The sequence below is a fragment of the Papaver somniferum genome, chromosome 11, assembly GCF_003573695.1.
Source record: "Papaver somniferum cultivar HN1 chromosome 11, ASM357369v1, whole genome shotgun sequence".
In the NCBI taxonomy this organism is placed as follows: Eukaryota; Viridiplantae; Streptophyta; class Magnoliopsida; order Ranunculales; family Papaveraceae; genus Papaver; species Papaver somniferum.
The window spans coordinates 136,356,192-136,377,913 of NC_039368.1; the positions used below are offsets into that span (position 1 = coordinate 136,356,192).

Genomic DNA, 21,722 nt, shown 5'->3' on the forward strand with positions numbered 1-21,722 from the left:
GTTTGACTATGATATTCCAATCAAGATGGATCTGCTGAATTTGAGTATAAGAGGCCTTTGATTATTTGGACCTTCCTTTTGTCGAGAAGGTAAAACATTTGTTGGATTGGCATTCAGATTACCCTGCATACCAAGTGAGTTGCATACTGCCAAGGCATTAGTAGAACACTTGATACTCAACTTGCATTTTTGAGAGATCATCTTCATTGTCAGATTATAATAGAGGGGGAAGACATAGGGATATTGAATTTTAGAGCTTACTGCTTTTGGGACTTACTATGATCCATATTGCTTGATTAGTCTTTCCAATTTCTTAAATTTGAGCATCATATGTGAAAACTGTCGTAGTTTATTTCTCTTTGTCATTGTTCAATCATACTTCATGAACATTAGATTTGGTGTGAGTACATTGGCAGGGGATGGTCCAAGCAGCAATGTGTCACTAGTGTCCAACTGAAAAATTAGATTTGGTTGATCGTTGTTTATGTCGGCAGCTTGGAAAAACAATTTTGAATAGAACATGATTACATTACTTAAATAGATTACTTGTAATTGCCTGATAAAACTAAGTTTCTAAGTAAATTACTTGTTCATATGTTTTTTTATTAAAAATAATTGGGTTAACATGATCTAATTAAAAATAAAGAACAAAGAAATTGCTCATCAATTTGGAATCAGAAACTATGAGATCCTGACTCATACTCGTTTCTCATGCCTGAACAGATCCGTGGAATTCTGAATACTGAAGGGTTGGGGAATGATGTTTCCTGTTCGCACGGTACCTTGCGTATGTTTTGAAGCATCAAACCATGCAATTGGAGTTGCAGGTCATGTAAACATTGTTCCCTGAAATATTGGAATCGCCATCTTATTTTTGCAGTATAATTCCTCATAGTTCTCTCTCGTATAAAATGTCATTGAGTAAGTAATGCTTACTAAAAATCTTGATTGAGTACACCTGAACTAGTTAAATGCAGTAGTGACTTTGTGTTGTATTATCGACCTATGTGTGTGGGCTGCTTCTGCTAGTGATGATTTTTTTAATTCATTCTTTCGACAATGCCCCATTATCATATTCTTGCCTATATATTGGTTTTCTTCAGCATGAACTGCATACTACAACCGTTGTAATCCCTTGAATTTTGGAAGTTGCATAATAAACTACTACCACTACAACAGTGGGTGCCGACTTAAGTTTGACTTAATTTCCAGTCACAATGCAGTGAATTGGATGAAATTGTAGTTATTTATTGGTTGGGGGCAGTTTCATGACTTACGGGTATTATTTTTAGCACCACAAGAGGGCCTCATATATTGCATTCTTTACTTGTATTGCTTCATTGTCCATTGCTGGTCTTCTTTTCCAAAATCCTTATTTTCTGCTACAGAAAGCATCTCGCAACATATTTGTATGCTTTATTCTTATTCTTATGTTTTGTGTACTCAAATAGTTAGAAATAGAAGAACTTAATTTTTTTATGTAAGGTAATATTCATTTTAGCTCTTTGTTTACTTGGTTTGTGGTCTTTTTGCTTTTAAGTTTGATATACAACAACAACACCCCCAGATGATCAGCAGAACACCCCCCCCCCCCCCCCCCCCCCCCCCCCACCACCCACCCACCCCACCACCACCACCACCACATGAATGTCAAATCTTTTTTCTGGTAAGTAACTTTGTCAATTTATTCTTATGAATTACCTATTTTTGGTGTGCATTTAATTTTTGATTCACGTAATTTTGAATTAAGAAGTACTGAGAACTTAGGAAGTTAGGTGCATCTCACTGCTTGATTGATCTAGACACGGATTGGAATCTGAGTCTTCTTTAATAGATTTGCAATAATTAACTATGGAGTTTGAAACTGTTAATTTTCAGTTTGAGTATCATAAATGAGAATTGTGAATGAGTTAATATGTCTCTAGATTGGGCACTCTGATAGTGAGAAATGGTATTTAATGGTATAAAAAAATGATGAATTTGTGGTTTTACGTCGATGTCTTACATGCCGCTGAATCACATTTTTTTCCTTCTTTTTTTATCTCTTAAATTGGTTCTTAGTGTGTATTACATGTATCATTTCAGGTTTGAGTCGGTCATTTTTAGAAGAACAAAGGAAGCTAATAAAAAGAAAAATCCAATGCGACAAAAGACTGGATTGGTAGAAGCTGCTTTGTTTGAGGTCAATAATAGGGATAAGATAGGTGGTTTCTTTTGTTGGTCCTGATGCATTGTATTGTACTCCTGAACTTGCCGAGCATGGAAACTGTAAGGTTGGAGAAGTTATTATTCACCGTCGGGAGAATGGTGAATGGCAGTACCCAGACATTCTTAGAAGGAGAAGAGAAAGAAGCTAAGATGACAACTTTATCTCATTATCTGTATAAGTGGATAGCGCTTGAGTGTATTGTCCAAGGATTTTGGATACGGAAGTACTTTTTTCCAACTGTTGGACTTTCTGCCCCCCCTTTAATTAGTGATTTAAAGATCGGAATATGTTTATGCTGACAAACACAATGAGCCTGATATTTTACATTCTGCGAAGTAGCTTACTCAGTCAATGATTTACGTAATAGGGCTGGTACATACACATGTTTGTGACTATGTAAGCATCGGGTTTATACTTTGTTTTGGATAGTATTTGCACCTTGCTTTTTATGTTTAAGTAGGATACTTTAGAGTTTGTACAGTGTAAGGGACCTCATTTGTATTGAATCCGTAATTTAAATATATGGATACTCTTTTATGTAATGCAAGTTTTCTGAAAGATGCACATTAGCATGATCGACTTTGGCTAAGAGGGAAGCACTTATCTTACACCATTTCATAGTATATGCTTGTATAATAAACCATATATTATGGACACATAAACAAACCAAGTGGCTAAATAAATTCCCTTTCCGTCACAGGTTAGTAGGTGTGTCTATTATCACCTTGAACATTCGACACATACATAATTGCTTAATGTGGCCATATACACATATACGGCTACATGTGAAGGGATTAGACTGAAAACCATGACCAAACGATACCCTATGGCTACACTTGATGGGTTTAGGATAAACCCATGAACAAATGCTGCATTATAGCTACAGGGTAACACAAAATGTGGCTATAGTTATACTGATGACTAGTAGCCACGCAAATAACCCGAAACGTGGCTAGGTTGTAAACCAAAAACCGTGGCCTATGTGAAGGTTTGTACTAGTGCTACTACATTAGGTCAACAGGGTTCATCGAAATTCCTTCTATGTTAAGAGATAAATTTGAATCTCTACAGCTGAAAAACAATTTTTTTTTTGTTTTTCACTCCACAATTAACATCGATGATTATTACAAACTTTAATGTCTTAAATTTGTTAGGTGCAATAATCAAAAACAAGAAAAAATCAAATAAGCAAAAGTTATTATACTTAACTCCTTTATAATGGAAGTGATCAATTTGACGAAACGGATGAGCTCTACAGATCTTCGCAACAACAACAAGGAAATACTTTGGAAAACAGAGTGAGTCACGTGTTCGACACGCTGTCCTTAACACATTAGCGCCCGACTACACTCAAAGGTGATGCTATAGTCCTCACAGGACGGTATCTCTAGGATAAAACACCCTACTACACCTACTACTAGCATAGTAGTAGATGCTCAACTTGAGATTGGAAACTCCGAAAAAACCCTTAAGGAAAATCGCGAACGCTTAAGAATACAATATAAAAATATTTTCCCTTGGGGTCTCTCTAAAATATAGAGAAACCTTTTTCCCATAGATTTTACAAAAGTACAGACTTTGTTTATATAACGGAATAATAATATTTAAAAAGAGGAACTCCCCGATGTGGGACTAAAAAGTTTCATTCACAAAAGAAAAAAATAAGTTATTATTTTTCTTAAAAACTTTAAAAATAAATGTTTTATTAATTGTTTTCCAACACGATCTTCGGGAGGTTATGTAGTCGTTCGTTTTATAATCGGTTTTCTCTCGCTACATTCGTATCTTGCCAGTACTGGATGAGTACTATGTTTAACAGTAAGATCATTGGGACAGTAAATAGCACCGCCGCGGGTTGGGGAAACATGGGTGGTGGTGCAACTCAACTTTTAATGCCTGTACTTTACCAGATAATCAGAAAATGTGGATCTACCCAATTCTAAGCATGGCGTTGTTGGGGTAATTACCGATCCGGAACGATGTGCACAATATGGAACCTACACAAGCAATAATACGTAATACCCCATATGAAGAAAATAATACCAATCACACAACACCAAGATTAACGTGGAAAAACCTCTTCAATGGGAAGAGTAAGTAACCACGAGCTAACTTCCACTATGATAAATAATGGGTTACAACAACTTCTCCCAAATTGGGGTTTCACACAACTTCAGGATGCATATATCATTTGAATAACAATGCCCTCTTTCTCTAATCACCGCGCGCTAACGATGGATAACTAATTCTTTAACAAATACTTAGGTAGATTTTACCAATAACAAAACAAAGGGAGATGAAAAACTTACTACTATTAGGATTTGAACAAACCTTAGAAACCCTTTTAAGAGATGTAGGATGCGGTGGATAAATCTTCACCAACCAAACTGGTTCTTCGCTAGAACGCCCTTCTTCTTCAAGCTCACAAAATCTTTACCAAGCTCCTCTAATGGTGGCTTCCTTCTTTTCTCCTTCCTCTTGTTTTTCATGGAACCAAAAGCCCATTTCTCTGTTTTTGGTTGCACCTTCTTCGTTCTCACGGACAAGAGTTATATACCAAATATATTTTCTTTTCTCAACCCAACTTTGTTTATTTAGCTCCTTTTTATTTGGTAAGGGACACATGACTGTTGGGCCATAAGGAGACCAGCCTAACAATCTCCCCCTCACGACATATGGCGAGGTACGTGTCACCACCACGTCTTCCTTGCTGCAAAAAATGTGCATACTTGTACTTCGGTATTGGATTTTTCATCATATCACAATTGTTATCATTTGTATGGATCTTCTCAACTAACTCCCCCTGCTTATCAAATTTCATCAGCTTCACCTGGCTTATCTCACTTTTTTTTTCTCTCTTGTTTTCACTAACAAGGATATGAAAACAAAACTCTTTTTGTCTCTTAATAGAGTTACTCTCTTTACCAAAGAAGCTCTAATGGTGTTTTCACCCTAAAACATCACCAAACACTCTCATGGTAATCACTTACTCACCCAAAGGAGGCTACACTCTTTTCCCCTGTTCTAATAACCAAGATAAGCGTATCTTATTATTTTTCTACCTTCACAAAAGAACTTTCTGCTTTCCGCCACGGATTTATGAAACTGTCACACTTCACAATTTTTTTCAATCTTTTTTTTCAGTTAAGCATCTTTCTCATCGTGACTGTTCTCTTCAGCTATAATCACGCCTTAACAGATTTTTCAGCTTGTTAAAAAATTGCTACGCTACCTTCCATATTGTACACGGTTATCCCGACCAACGAAGCTTTGATACCACTTGTTGGGGGAACTACGGATCTGGGACCCTATGCACCGTATGGAACCTACACAAGCAGTAATATGCAATACCCAATATGACGAAAATAATACCAATTACACAACACCAAAATTAATGTGGAAAAACCTCTAGAATGGGAAGAGTAAACAACCACGAGATAACTTCCACTATGATAATAATGGATTACAACAACTTCTCCCAAACATGGGTTTCACACAACTTCAAGATGCAGATTGCACTTAGATAACAAAGGCCTATTTCTATGCTCACCGCTAACGACAGATAACTATTTCTTTACCAAATACTTAGGTAGATTCAACCAATAAAAAAACAAAGGAAGATAAGAAAATTAATGCTACTAGGATTTTGAACAAACACTAGAAACCCTTTGAAGAGATGTAGGATGCGGTGGATAAATCTTCACCAACCAAACCGGTTCTTTGCTAGAACACCTTTCTTCTTCAAGCTCACAAAATCTTCCCAAGCTCCTCTAATGGTGGATTCCTTCTTTTCTCATTTCTCTTGTTTTTCACGGCACCAAAAACCCCTTCTCTGTTTTTGGTTGTTGCTTCCTTGTTCTCACAGACGAGAGTTATATACCGAGTATATTTCCTTTTTTCAACCCAACTTCCTTTATTTAGCTCCCCTTTATTCGGTAAGGGACACATGACTACTGGGCCATAAGGAGTGACCAGCCCAACAGGCGTATTACCTTCTTCATCCCTGGTTGGATGCATATCATTACATGGCTCATGGTTTTGATCCTTGGACAAGATCTTTCTGATGGAAATCTTGATGCTTTTCAAAAGACTGGTATTGTTGCCAAAGATAAATTCCTATTAGCTGTATATTCCAGTATCTTTTGGATACTCCTGTATCTTTTGGATACTCCTGTATATTTTGCATTAGATGTAAATATTTACTTACTTTCTTTAAAGAGATATGTTGCTTATGTTAGGATATGGGAGATAATCTTTTGTAAGTTAACTCCTTTATATAGGAGTTCTCATTGACAATGAAATAGACACGATTCTTGTCTCGTCTGGTTTCTTTCTTGGTTTTCTATATACAATCTCGTCTTGTGTTTACCTACAATTCCATTTCCTCGAGTACTTAATCAACGAATCCTCAAGTACTTAAACCACAAATTGTGTTAGCTTTCTTACTTTGTTAAATCGATTATATTTCTTTCAATATACGAATTAATTTTGGAAAACTGTGGTTAATCTGATAAAAATTCGTCGTCGTCTTCTGTTTAGGTACTTTGGTATGTTGTAATAAACTACAAGACATGGATATTTGTTCTACTATATGAATGGTCAATGGGTGTTAAATTGTCCACCGATAATATCATTGTTGAGTACTTGTTTGACAGATTTGATCTAAAGCTCCACACAGCTGGTATAATAGCTGTTGTGTTTGGTATGACAAACTTCTTTGCTCGCCCAATTGGTGGCTATCTCTTAGACATTGGTTCCCGTAGATGGAGAATGAGGGCTAGATTACGGAACTTATGGCTCCTCCATATAGGGGGAGGACTCTTTTGCATATGGCTTGGTCTTTTCGATTCGCTTATCATCTCTATCGTGGCAATGATCCTTTTATCCCTTTGTGGTCAATCTTCATGTGGATCTACATTCGATGTCATTCCATTCGTTTCTCGATGATCACTTTGTATCATTTCAGGTTTAACCGGTGCTGGTGGTAACTTCGGTTCTGAATTAACCCAATTCTTGTTCTTTACAATTTCAAACTTCTCAACCGCGAATGGAATTATTTAATTGTGGAATGTCTGTTCCTTCATACACTTACCTTAGTGGGGAAGTATGTTCGTTCCAGCTTCGAAAGATGTTAAAAAATCCAAGGAAGAATACTACTATGCATCCGAGTACACCACGGATGAGCAGGGGCGGGTATTGCATTCAAACAACATGAAGTTTGCTAAGAATGCTAGGTCTGAACGTGGTGGCCGTGTCACTTCAGCACCAACATCCCCAAGATCTACACCCCAACATGTTTATCTTAAGGTTGCACAGACACAGAAAACGCTATATATACCTACACATTGTATACACACGAGAAACGTGGTACTTAATTGAAAAGAGGGGGTCTAACAACCACACCCAATATTTCTCTTAGCAATCTATATGGACTAACTCCAATATACTTTCAATAGAATCAACTAGACAGTCAGACTCAATCTTAAGAAAAGTATATCAAAGAGTTATATCTCAATTTCTCTATTCAATCTTCAATCAAACAAATAGAAATTTGCAATCCCGATTGAATATAAGAAATAACTTGGACGGTATCAAAAACCAATATTCAAGTGTCAATCAATTTAATGAGCAAGCAAAGGTTAGATTTACAATTGATTGAACTTACGCACAACCTGTGATATTTCAATTATATAAACAAATATAATGCCGAAAAGAAATAACACAGATACCATATGTTTTGTTAACGAGCAAACCGCAAATGCGGAAAAACCCCGGAACCTAGTACAGATTTGAACACCACACTGTATTAAGCCGTTACAGACCCTAGCCTACTCCAAGTTAACTTCGGACTGAAATGTGGTTGAACCCTAACCGATATCACACTGATCAAGGTACAATTGCACTCCTTACGTCTCTGAATCCCAGCAGGACACCACACACTTGATTCCCTTAGCTGATCTCACCTACAACTAAGAGTTGCTACAAACCAAAGTCGAAGACTTGCTAAACTAATCTGTCTCACACCGAAAAGTCTATTGAATAGATAAATCCGTTGTGACTTCTTTTAATCTTACCTATCGGAGATAAATCTCAAGCAAATCTTAGCAAATATAATACTCAATCACGATAGAAAACAGCAAGATCAGAACACACAACTACAGAGAGAATAGTTGGGCCTGGCTTCACAATCCCAATGAATTCTTCAAGTCGTTAACCTATAGGGTTTTGGAAAAACCAAAGGTTAAAGGAGAATCGACTTTAGTCGCAGTTCGTATCACACATGAGGTGTGAGGATTAGGTTTCCCAGTTGTTAGAGTTCTCCTTTATATAGTCTTCAAATCAGGGTTTGCAATTAATGTTACCTTGGTAACAAATCATTCAATATTCACCGTTAGATGAAAACCTGATTAGACTCAAGATAATATCTTTTAACCATTAGATCGAACTTAGATTTTTACACACAAATGAAAAGTGACTTCATTTAGATATGAGTAACCGTACCTAAACTTGTACACCTTTGTTGGCTCAACAATAGTTAACCCAAGTTAGCCATATGAACACTTTCATATCAACCTTATTCATCTTAACCATAACTAGTTCAAATGACTCAAATGAAACTAGTTATAGAGTTGTTCAATTGTTTATATTCTCATAGAAGTATATAAGACACAATTGAAGCAAAATCGATTTTGATTCACTCGAATCAAGTCATGAACATTATAGCCACGGTTTGCAAAAGATTGCATTCCTTATTATATAAATGTATTAGTTCATGAACAAACTGATTTTAGAACATAATCCACTCAAGTATGCAAACGGGTATGCATACCTTAGTGGCCGGACTATGTTTGGGTTCGCCAGTATGCGAACGGGTACGCATACCACCAAACTCACTAAAGTCCCGGAACTTGAACCTCACGCCAGTATGCGTATCGGTATGCGTACTTAGTTCCCGTACCTCTACTAAACCAATCAGTACGCATACGGGTATGCATACCATGGTTCCCGAACTTGGATTACACATATGCAAGTACGCATATTGTGCTTATATCCAATTGTTCTAACCTCTCATTTCAACCATTGAAACATTCTAGGAAGACGACAATAGTTGTCTCACACAAACTATTAGTTTCAAAGCAATTTTCAAGTGATCGAATGATCAATACGAACATTCCGAGTCTACATCAAATGAATGTCTCACACAAATCATGTAAGATGTTACCAGGAGATTTTCGAATGATCATCTTTTGATTTTCGTCAAGAATATAATATGAACTTGGTTAAAGAGAAAGCTTACTGACACATATTTCGAGAAATATGTAAGCGAGTTAAACTCAACTCGAAATATCAAATGTGCATAATTGAAGTCTATATAGCTATACGACTTTTGTCTCAAATAGGAGATAGAGTAGATAGACTATTGCGTGATATATGAGTTCAAGTCTCCACATACCTTAGTAGTTATTCGTCTCCTGGTAGTGATTCTGAACGCCGTGAAGTCTTCGTCTTCAATTGATGAACACCGTGAAGTCTAATGTTCAACTACACTTTCTATCCTTATCCGAGACTTAGCTATAAGTAGACTAGAAATCAAGATTTATAGTTTTGGCAACTAAAATTGACAAACAAGCTTGAGATGGCAATGCTTGATAGTTCGACTGAGCAGTGCTCTAATAATCTCCCCCTGTGTCAATTTTAGTGACAAAACTATTAATACATATGGAATACAAAATAAATAAACTTTGTAAATCTCAATCAAATGCTTGATTTCCTTGGTTCTTCAACATTACTCGAAATCTTCGTCACTTCCAAGTACTCCAGTGATTCTGAATGTGTTGAAGATCCGTAGCTATAACAATGAGAAAACAATAGCTCTCAATTATACAATGTCATAGTATTATTACACATCATCAAAGTCCAATTGTATCAAAACTTTGACAACAATACTATGGTGATATGTATCACTCCCCCTTAGTCAATACTTCATCTCACATAAAAACCACTCCCTCTTACATAATGATTCGTAAACCGTATGTATTTGTAGTGTGAACTACACATCAATTCTCCCCCTTTTTGTCAATATAAATTGGCAAAGTTACGAAAACTTGTGGGATATATCCTAATGAAATTTCCATAGACATACTTCACGACCAAAAGAGAACATATCAACTTTGTTTCGATGATTTCACATAACCGAAACTAGTGTAGTCATCAAGGAGTTTATAAATATACAAGAAAACTCCTACAATATTCCACAGTTACACTACCCACAAATATATGGCAATTAAGCACAAGTTCAATTTAGAACTCTCCCCCATAAAATGTCCTTCCCGAAAAAACAACAAGAGTGACCATACTTTCACAAGAAAAGAATGATTTCTTTGGACATTAACAAATCACATGAAACATGAATTTGTATCCAAAATACTCAATTAAATTAACCACAAGAGAACCTATGACTAATTTAATCGGAAATGCTCATATAAGAGAACTTATGGAGCCGCACAGTACTTACACAAAGATGTGGATCAGGGAAAGACCAATACTGCGGAATATTCAAAGATTCATTCTATTTTGCATCAATATTTTCATAGAAACATTTAATAGACTTAATCTTTGTAGACAAAAGTTCATCCTATCTTCCATCAAAATATTTGCATAATGACATAATAGGCTTAACTTTTGTTGTCAAAAGTTCATTCTATCTTTTATCAGTATTTGCATAAAGACATAAGATAGACTTAACTTTTGAGAAAATATGGGACAATCATAGTTCACGGACGCAAACACACATATCCCATAACAAGTTGCAATATATAAAACCATAAAGATTAATACTGCAAAATCATCTTCCAAATAAACCTAAAAACATTGCAAGATGAAAATCGTTGGAAATAGCTATGTGTACTCACAATAATTGCTATTCCAAACCCTAGTTATCCTTCTTAAAACACAAGAATAAATTCTCATAAGAAGTTTCCTAGACAAAATATAAACATCAAGTTTCTTTGAAACATCATACCTTTGAAAGGATCCATCATAAAAGGTATCACTAATATGCTTGATTCTTTTGACCGTAGAAACTCCATGTTCATGAGTCAACACAATAACCTTCCGATCAGCAATGCGTGTAAGATGCCTGGCTTTGACACAGTCCATGATGAGTTTCTTCTGATTCCTGATCAAGATCTTTTGATTATCAAGGATTTTGGTCTGACCATCAATAAGCTGATTTATTTGCAATTAAAGATTTCCAAATTCGACCCTAGAGTCATTCTGAAAAATAATTAAATCCTTGACGGATTCTCCAATCCATAAGTTGTACTCTTTTCTTTCATTCATCTTTTTCAAGACAAGTTCTTGAACCGAATCACATCCTTTAATGTCTTCTTCCATCTCAAGATTCACCACTTTTTGAGGTCTTGAGGAGTTCTCCATTTTTCTTTTATTAGGGAAGGCAAAACCATAAAATATATATGTTTACAAACAAGAGAAGGAAACCCTTGTTGTGGAAACCCTAAAACTCCCAAGAAGAACGCGGACGTTCTTGGACAAGGTGAGGAAGGATAATGGATCAGAAAAGATCCAACAAGAAATACTATATGTTTTCAAATATCTCTTATAACATGGCTTAATAACTAAAAGACTTAATCAGAGCATGCGTAAGAGACACAAGTTACAAGGAGTCAAGAAATGACTCAACCTTCACAAAAATAGGAAAACAACTCAATCAAACATAAGAAAAATGGTAACCAACAATAGGCTTGAGTATCTCGCAAATATCATCCTTGCAACTCTCAAGAAAGATACAAGGATGAAATTACCTAGATCTAGGTAGGAAAATGAGATGTAATCCCACCATGAGTATGGAGAAATGAGCTGTGAATACCATATGAGAGTTTGAACCTAGTATTTCTTGCCTTCCTTCGGCTATTTCTTATTCCAGAAGAATTCGATATAACCTTTTTAGAAAATCCATTAAAGGGAATCTTCCGAGGATTAAGTCTAGGACCTTTGGAAATCGGTTCCATAGGATTAGAGAATAGAGGTCTCCACCTTCTAGACTTAGATCTACCAGACTTATTCTCATAAACACTGGGAATCTGTATTTTTGTAGTGTAAGAGTTTGCACCATGAGGGGAAACACGATCCCTGTAGATATTTCTAAATGTGTGACCATTGAGATCCCTTTTATGAATGTACAATCTGGCTTTCTGCAGAAACGAAATCCATTGTAGATGTCGTCATACAATTTACTTTGTCGACTGTAAAAAGAAATAGACTTTGAAGATCATAAATCTGTTTCTTTCTAGCAAAAAAATGTTGAGCATAGTGATTCTTTTTCCCACAGAAAGAATAGGTTTGTGGAAGAGAATGATGTAGTTATAAAGTGTGGTAAGAAGGGATTCGTTACTCGGACTTTGAAAAGATTTGGTTCTAGATTAATTAAGGAAATACTAGAGAAATATTAATTGTATTGGCCAAAGAGATGGAGAACTAGGGTGTCGGATTCCACTACTTTTGACGTTTCTAAATTCAATAATTAATTTCTCTAATTTACTCTCAAAACTACTCAAGGCAATTTCGAACACAATCTCATGCCTTAGAGGATAAATCGTTGAAACTCTTTTTTTATGACTTTCATCGTTATTCTAAAGCCTATTTTTCCTTCGCTTATAAAATATCGGTAGATTAAAACTACCCAAAACAATTATTCCTAAGCATATAAAGAAAAAAAAATTCTAATCAATTAAAACTTATTAGAGAGTAATAATTAAAGAAAATAAATACTAAAGATTACACATCAAAAAATAGTTTCCTCCTCAACCTAGAAATTAATTTAGCTACTCATATGAAGAAAAATGGAAAAGCTTTGATTATTCATTGTATTCAAAAAGAGTATAAATAGCTTACAATGATTTTCAGCCACTATGTAGTTGCAACAGTTCAGCAGCAGAAGACCTTTTGCAACTAAAACGATAAATGATATAGCACTTTTGTGGTTACTAAACGACAGCTTTTGCGACTGTTACGGACAGGATATGTTCTTCGAGTTCTTCTTCACATCAGCAGCAACAGAGTTTTTGCAAACTCTGATTTGGTGATTTCTAGCTCTCTACTTTCTCCCAGACTTTTCGTCCCCGCTCTGGTATCCCAGAAGGATCTTATATACTCAACAGGTTCAAGAAATCTTTGTAATAACTCCCGAAATTCTTCCTTTACTCACTGCAAATACATGAATATTTTCTTTCCAATTTATTTTATTTTACGCGTCTGTTATTGATTAAATTTCCTTCACGCTCCAAAAACATTTCCAACACGACAGAGACTCATGCTAGCCTCCATTTGACACGGGAAAGAGAGAAATAAACCCGTGAAAACCCAATGTACTCTGTTTAGCTTCAATCCACGTAACCAACCAATTTCTTCGAAACCAAATCACATGCCACTCCTATCTTGACTTAACATCCCTAAATAAACCCAAGTTCGACTTTGAATCTCTCTCAACCCTGCCCAAGATCCATACAGAACTTCTCGGATCCAAATAAACACGAGAATGAAGTTTTCTTCAAATCGGATGATCCATCCCAACATGATCGAATCTAACCACCACAACATTCCTGTTTAGCTCATATCAGTTATTCCCAGCGATTTCAGCCATTGAATCTCTCTCAAACAACTTCAAATCTCGAACCCTAATTTTTGCCGAAAATGGTTTACTTCAAATCCACGACTCTAGACAATTCCATCGAAACAAAACCCATTATCAGTCCTGTTAGGTTAATTAGAGCAAACCCATTTAATTTCAGCCCTTTAGTCTCCATAAAACACGCCTAATTTCCAAACCCTAATTCTGCTGTATTTCACCAATTTTTCCCGCCGAAAACAGAATTCAAAAGCTTGAAGATGAAGTGCCCCTATCCAGTCTGAGGGAGCTTTTAGCAATTAGGGGTACATTTAGCAATTCCTTGGGGTGCGAATAGCAATTTTATGGGGTACAATTAGTAATTTGGGCTGTATACAGTGAAAAGCTCTTGGGTTCCTTTAACAACTCCTTCGGGACCCTTATCCAAAGTTGAGGTGCCTTTAGTACTTTTCTGAGGTCCAAAAACCACTTTTCGAGCCGATTTCTCCAAAAGAACTTATTTCCTTGAAAAGACTTAAAACAAGTTTATTAGTAATAAAATGATTATTAGCTAATGTATTTATGAGTGAAAATGCATCGCACTTACGTGCTTATCAGAGAAACAATGGAAGGAACCTGTAAGTTCATAGCCCTATTAGAAGACTGCAAGTTATGTAAACACTTCTTAGCAGGGAGCTCCTTTGGAGAATGTTTCTTCATGTACTGTAATTCTGTCTGAGAATTAGAGATTGTTACAGAAGACTTTGTCATTAAAACAGAGTTTTCCTTTTTCAAGAATTTGCAATGTGCCTGGGCTGGAAGAAAGGAGGCAACCAATTTCTCTTTTTCAACACGAAGGCTGTTCAGATCAGATGAATGAGTCTCGGTCAAACGTTTTTCTCTAATTGAATCTTCTTTAACAATATCCTCAAGAGTACTAATCTTTTCACGCTGTAGAGTAGTTTCTTGAACAAGTTTTTCGATATTTTTAGAGAAGGACTCAATTATGCTATATAAATGAGATGATCATGTTTTTCTTCAAGAACCTTTATCTTAGCTCCTTGAAAATCAAAAATCTCAGCAGGTCTTTCCTGAGTTCGGGTGAATTCATTCCAGCTTTAGACATAGTGTTAAATGTCATATTAGAGGGAATGTTATTAGAATCTGATATTAACACATTCTTACCTCGGGATTCAGAAGAATCAAAAAAGGAGTTATCCTTGGAGGTAAATGAAAAAGTGGGGGTCTAACAACCTCACCCAATGTTTTGCTTAGCAATCTGTATGGACTAACTCCAATATAGTCAGACTCAATCTTAAAAAAAAAGTATATCAAGGAGTTATATCTCAATTTCTCGATTCAATACTTACTCAAGCAAATAGCAATCTGCAATTCTAACTGAATACAAGAGAAATCACTTGAACGGTACCAAAGAACAATGTTCAAGGATCAATCAATTTCAATCAACTACCAAAGGTTAGATTTACCAATTGATCGATTCGACGCACAAACTGTGATATTTCAATTATATAACAAAATATAATGCGGAAAAGAAATAACACAGACACCAGAATTTTGTTACCGAGGAAACCGTAAATGCAGAAAAACCCCGGGACCTAGTCCAGATTGAACACACACTATACTAAGCCGCTACAGACACTAGCCTACTCCAAACTAACTTCGGTCTGGACTGTAGTTGAACCCCAATCAATCTCACACTGATCCAAGATACAGTTATGCTCCTATGCCTATGATCCCAGCAGGATGCTACGTACTTGATTCCCTTAGCTGATCTCACCCACAACTAAGAGTTGCTACGACCCAAAGTCGAATACTTTAATAAACAAATCTGTATCACACAGAAAAGTCTACGGTGATAGATAAATCCGTCTCCCACAAATATAACTATGAGTTTTGTTCCGTCTTTTGATAAATCAAGGTGAACAAAAACCAATTGATAAACCAGACTTATATTCCCGAAGAACAACCTAGTATTATCAATCACCTCACAATAATCCTAATCAACGCAGCGAAAAAGATATTTTGGAATCACAAACGATGAGACGAAGTGTTTGTGATTACTTTTCTATCTTGCCTATCGGAGATATAAAATCTCAAACCAATTACTACAATCATACTCCTAACGACAGAAGATGCAAGATCAGATCACACAACGACAAGAAAAGTAGTATCGGTCTGGCTTCACAATCCCAATGAAGTCTTTAAGTCGTTAACCTGGTTTTAGAAGAAGAAACCAAAGGTTAAATCAGAATTGACTCTATATATGAAAGTAGTATCACACGTAAAGTGTGGGGATTAGGTTTCCCAGTTGCTAGAGTTCTCCTTCATATAGTCTATCAAATCAGTGTTTGCAATCAATGTTAGCTTAGTAACAAAGCATTCAATATTCACGTTAGATGAAAACCTGATTAGATTCAAGCTAATATTTCTCAACTGTTGGATCAAAAACTTAGCTTGTTACGCACACATGAACTGTACAATTTTGGGTTTACGAACCGTTCCCAAACATTAACATTTGTTGGTTCAACAATAGTTAACCAAATGGTTAGCCATATGATTACTTTCATATATACCATATTCTTCTTCACCATAACTAGTTCAAATGACTCAAATGAACTAGTTAGAGAGTTTTTCAATTGCTTAGATCTTATATAACTACACAAGACACAATCGAAGCAAAAAAGGTTTGATTACTCGAATCGGTTCCTGAACTTTATAACCACAGTTTGCAAAAGCATTCCTTAGTTTATATAAACATGAGTTCAAGAACAACCGATTTTAGATATAACCTGCTCAAGTTCGCGGACTGGGTTCGCGGACTTCATCTCACGGAAGGAGTTCACAAACTCCAGCAGAAATTCTCGGGTCGAGAACTTCTGCCAGTTCACGGACTTGGCTCACGCCACATTCCGTTTCTCTTGGTCAACAAAGTTCTCAAACTTTGGTTCAAGGAATAAGGACTTATACATATATTTGTTTCCACAACAATGATTAAATCTTACCAACGGTTATGTAATCTAAACTCTCATTTCAATCATTGAAACATTCTCAGAGGATGTTACATAGCCGTTATTCACAGACCATTTTTCGTCAGAGAAATTTTCAAAGTTATTGAAACATAACATGACATTCGTCACTAGGTAAAGATGAATTTGGCTAAAGCGAAAGCTTACCAACACATATTTCGAGAAATAGATAGGCGAGTTAAACTCGGCTCGAAATAGCAAATGTGTATAATGAAAGTTTGTATATCAGCACGACTTTTGTCTCAAGAGTAGGAGATAGAATAGATACACTTTTGAGTGATAGATAAGTTCAAGTCTCCACATACCGTTTAGTCGATGAAGATCCACGAGTTCCTTGAGTAGTCCTTCGTCTTGTATGATGATTGCCATGGAGTCTTGATCTCAACTACACTTTCTATCCTAGTCCGAGACCTTTAGCTATATAGGCTAGAAATCAAGACTGATAGTTTTGATCATTAACATTGACAAACATGCTTGAGATAGCAACGCATGCGAGTTCGACCGAGCAATGCTCTAACAATCTCCCCCTTTGTCAATTTTAGTGACAAAACTATTAATGCATATGAAATACAAAAAATAAATAAATTAACTTTTGTAGCTCCTATTCCACATGCCTAATCTTCAACATTACTCGAAATCTTCGTCACTTCCAAGTACTCCAATGATCCCAAAGGTTGTAAGTTTAGCATCATCGTTGTTAAAAATCCGTAGCTATAACAACAAGAAAACAATAGTTCTCAATTATTGTTATACAATGTCATAGTATCATTACACAGCGTCAAAGTCCAATTGTATCACAACTTCAACAACAATACTATGGTGATATGTATCACCCCCCCTAGTCAATACTCCATCTCACATGGAAACCACTCCCCCTTACATAATGATCCGAAACCATATGTATTTGTAGTGTGAACTACATATTAATTCCCCTCTTTTTGTCAATAAAATTGGCAAAGGTACAAGAACGGGATCCTAATGAAATTTCCGAATGAGATATTTCTTGACCAAAAGAAAGCAAAACTATATCATCTAATTTAGATGCAATCATAAAGACGAAGCTAAATGCATTCACAAAGGAGTTTGTAAAGATACAATATAACCCCTACAACATTCCACAGCCGCACTTCCCACAAAGATTTGGCAATTAAGCACAAGTTCAAAAGAACTCTCCCCCATAAAATGTCATTCCCGAGAGAACAACAAGAGCGACCATAATTTCGAAGGAAAAGAAGGATTTCTTTGGACATAACAAATCACATACAAGCATGAATTTGAATCCAAAATATTCAATTAAACTAACCACAAGAGAACCCATGATTAATTTAATTGACAAATGCTCAACATAAGTGAATTTATGGAGACTCAAAATATATAATTTGATTTATCACAAGAGAACCCATAATTAATCTAATCGAACTACACAATCAAACTAATCACAAAAGTAATCAATTTAATTGGTCGTGCTCGATATAAGAAAACTTACGGAGCAACAACTAAATAACCAAAAAAGATGATTAATTTAGTTGAATATGCTCGACATAAAGTATCTTACGGAACAACAACATAGCTAATCATGAAAATAATCAAATTGGTCGTTCAATGCTCAACATACTACACTTTATGGAGCCTCACAGTAATACATAAAATATGGATCAGGGAAGATCAATTACTGCGGAATACACAAGGATTCATTCTATTTTCCATCACTATTCGCATAACGACATTTAATAGACATAATCCTTGAAAAAAAAAGAGTTTAACCTATATTCCATTAATAATTGACATAATAGGCTTAACTTTTGTATTTGTCAAAAGTCTATACATTCTTTTATCAATACATGATTATCGACATTTCGAAAGACTTTACTTTTCACAAGATATGGGACGATCAAGTTCACGGACGTAAACACACACATCCCATAACAATATTGCAATATATAAAATCATAAAGATTAATACTGAAAAAATCATCTTCCAAACAAATTTAGAATTTGAACCAATAAATCTAAAAAAAAGAAGATGAAAATGTTGGACATAGCTATGTGTAATCACAATAATGGCTATTCCAAACTCTAGTTATTCTTCTAATAAAAACAAGAAAATAGAAGATTTACTAGACAAATAAAAGAAATCAACAAGCTAGGGAACAAAAGCAGACTCCGGTACCATGGCCGAACACGAACTATGGTCACATAGACGGTTCAGGATCCTCACGAGTCTTGGTGTCTTTGAGCTTGTGATTAGCAGCATCCATTGAATCTTCAGAGAAGAGATTCTCTTTGTGAAGATCATTGATGTGAGATTTTATGAGACCAAGGTCAAACGAAACCTTTTTCAACTCAACTTTCAACACATCAAGACTTTTCAGAGTATCAACGAGTTGCAGTTTTGCTTCCTCAAAATACTTAAGAAAGCCATGGACCACTTCAGCAGAAATCATATCATCCTTCTCAACATTTTCATGAGTATATGCATAGTAACACGAGGCATTGGGATGATTTTCATCTACAAGGGTCCTTTTCTTCCTACCTTTGATTTCAAAACCAATACCTTTATCAAGAAATCCTTTAGCAAAATCACATGATTGTGAAGAGGGCGACATTCTTGATGAACCAAAATAACCTAGAGTACACAAACGCGACTCACAGGTTTGGTATTTATATGGTTTCTTAGGTAAGAAGACCTTTAGGGTTTCCAAACGGTTGACTCGTGATGGTAACAGGTGTACACATACGAATACAACATGGCCCATAAAGAATAAAACAACAAAATAACTTTTGCTACATTAAAATTCATAAATGGCTCAATAAATTCCTTGCCAAAGGAGTAATTTATACCACATGTGTAGCATCCCACAAAGATGCAAAATAAAGTGCATAAATAGAGAAACGATACAAAAATACTTTTTAGGAAATATTGTCTGCATGCACTAGTTTAGCTATAAACGGTAAGAGGATATCTCAACTAAGCATAACACTAACTTGTCATAGTATACCTGAACCTTACACAACTTGCTCAACATGATTTTTATGAGTAAGATCTTAATCCTTGTGATTAATTCGCACAAGTATGAGCCATTGGCTCATTAAATGAACATTGTTCTTGGTTATTTTTTCCCTTACAAAATGTTGAAGGAAAACCATTATGATGTGAAAGGTAAGCATAAAATTCATCCTTACAAATACATGACTCAGAGAATTGATTCTTACCTGAAGAAAGTCGGCTTCTTCATGATACCTTGCTTATATCAAATGTATTATTAACTCTCCTTTTGAAGATGGAACAATTCTGATCTTCTCTCAGAATGTTAAGACATCGTTTCTGAGTCAGAACATTTAAGGAACTCATAGAACTGACTTTCCTGGTAGGATACACGGGATGAGTACTGAAGCCAATTGGTTTAGACATACGAACGTCAGTTATTCCTTTGAATATTACGTCAAAGGTGGGTTGGAGATGAACAAGGGAATTGTTACTCAACCTAGAGTTTCTCGATTTTCCTATCCTGTCCACTTGAATCACAAAAGGGACATACTTTCTGTATGTTAGAAAGTACTGTCTTAGCATTCTGTGGAGATTTCCTTTCTTCATGTAATGTGTACCATTTTTCACAAGGGGGTATAGGAACATCTTTTCCACAAGAAAAAGACCTTGATTTTTTTCTTGGATCTTCCTCAGTCACAGTTGTGGATGATGAAGATGGTCTAGAGAACTTCCTGAAACATCCTTCAATTGAGAGCTTGTTCAAGCGATGTTTGATTTCCAATATATCTCTTTCAAGACAAGCCTTAAGAAAAAGTAGAGCTTCAGAGTTTTTGGAGTTGTAGTCTCTTATTTCCTCAAGAATAATTTCGACATGTTATTTCAACTGATCAGCTTGAACTTTAACAAAACTTATAATCAGTTCACTCTCTTTAGCTATTTCCCGTTCATTTAGAGAGAAACACTCTTTTTAAGGGTAATCGTGATAACACATGTCGGAGCCTGTCTGTCTTGTTGGAACACGTGGTTCGTCTATATTCGAGATTGAAGAATATTTCTCTTTAATAGAATTAGACAAGACAGAGCCTTTATTTCTGGTGACGCGTTTATCAGAGACACTATCGTCCATTCTCAGATCGCTACAAACACAGACTTGTAAGGTCTTAAACGTGTTTGCCTGCTCTGACACCAATTGGAAACGTGGGGGTACAACAACCAAACCCAATATTTCGCTTAACAATCTATATGGACAAACTCCAATATACTTTCTAGAGAATCAACTAGAAAGTCAGAATCAATTTAGATAAAAAGTATATCAAAGAGTTTATATCTCAATCTCTCGGTTTGATATATACTCAAGCAAATAGAAATCTGCGAGTCTTTATCAAATACTAGAGAGATAACTTGGATGGTACTAAAGACTAATATCCAAGTTTCAATCAATTTAAATCAACAACCAAAAGGTCGGATATTCTAATTGATTGAACAACGCACAACCTGTGATATTTCAATTATATAACAAAATATATTGCGGAAAAGAAATAACACAGACACCAGAATTTTGTTACGAGGAAACCGCAAATGCAGAAAAACCCCGGGACCTAGTCCAGATTGAACACACACTTTACTAAGCCGCTACAGACACTAGCCTACTCCAAACTAACTTCGGTCTGGACTGTAGTTGAACCCCAATCAATATCACACTGATCCAAGATACAGTTATGCGCCTACGCCTATGATCCCAGCAGGATACTACGTACTTGATTCCCTTAGCTGATCTCACCCACAACTAAGAGTTGCTACGACCCAAAGTCGAAGACTTTAATAAAAAAATCTGTATCACACAGAAAAGTCT

The 21,722-nt window shown here is 35.8% G+C and overlaps 1 pseudogene; it reads left to right on the forward strand.

Annotated features, from left to right (window-relative positions):
• Positions 1-3,940: 3,940 nt before the first annotated feature.
• Positions 3,941-7,588, forward strand: LOC113325259 (annotated as a pseudogene).
• The last annotated feature ends 14,134 nt before the right edge of the window (positions 7,589-21,722 follow it).